Source organism: Ipomoea triloba, chromosome 10 (genome assembly GCF_003576645.1).
Source record: "Ipomoea triloba cultivar NCNSP0323 chromosome 10, ASM357664v1".
Lineage (NCBI taxonomy): Eukaryota > Viridiplantae > Streptophyta > Magnoliopsida > Solanales > Convolvulaceae > Ipomoea > Ipomoea triloba.
This window is the reverse complement of record NC_044925.1, coordinates 10170832-10171991: the sequence shown is the minus strand read 5'-3', so window position 1 is coordinate 10171991 and position 1160 is coordinate 10170832.

Sequence of the window (1160 nt, the reverse complement as noted above, 5' to 3'; positions counted from 1 at the left end):
CCAAACTCGTGCAAATTAAAAAAGGGATAACTTTTCCGCTGCGCATAAAACTTTGTCTTCATCTTGTGAGGTATCGGACCTAAGCATCCTAAGTCCAATACACACGAGACGTCGAAAAAGATTTGCAAAAATCTTATACAAGTCTATTCATCCCTCCCCTCTAGACTTGTACCCATCCCCTTGGGACTAACAGTAGGTAGACACCGGCAGGTAATCTGGAGGGTAGGTGAGCGTGTCAGATTTTCTAGCTATTAATGATTTAATTTACACTGAACATATCATTTTGCTCTGCACAAAATATCAAGGCTTTTAAGGAAAAATCCACATTGGGATGTGTTCCTATGACTCACTTTGCCTTGGACACATTCGCTAAGATTTTAAGGCTTCGAACTGTAGGCTCAGAGAATGTCTCGAGCAATTCTTTACGAATGTTAACTAGGTTTAATGTTTCAAACCTTAATCCTCTTGGATACGAATGGTTGACCTTATCATTCATACCTTATACACTTCGAAAGGTATGTCCTTCCATCTTTCGATCTTTTGCAACCTTTCGTTATGAATGGTTGACTTTATCATCTCGTTCTACTTTACTTTGAAAGGTAAGCCCTTCCACCATTCAGCCTTTACAACCTTTCGGTCTTAGTCTTCAAGTCTTCAGTCTTCAACTCTTTGATGTCTTCTTCTTGAGCTTTTTGAAAGGTAACCATTTGCGTTACTATTCGAATCTAATGCTGAGACTAATCGGATGTAACCTTTCGAGTTATCATTCGAATTGTTTGATTATTTGAAGTATGACTTCTCATCTTACTAATTCGGTTCATTCGAGTTTGAGCAAAGTAAATCTAAGTCTAGAAAATAAAATAAGTTGGGGACTAAAAATTTCTTAATCATTTGGTATCATCAAAATCTGATTACAAAATATAATCTAACAATTTCTCCATTTTTTATGATGTCAAAACCTGAAATAGTAGTTTAGCGGTGGGTGGAGGTGGTAAAACAGAGATGGAATCCCCGAGTGTCGTGTTCTTGGAGGATGGCAAATTGGAGAGTTTACACAAGTTACCTTCAACTACTAAGACAATTTGAGAATAAAAGAATACAATCATTGGGTTGATAAAATATTCAATTCAACTAAAACACGCGTAAGGTAAATGGATTGG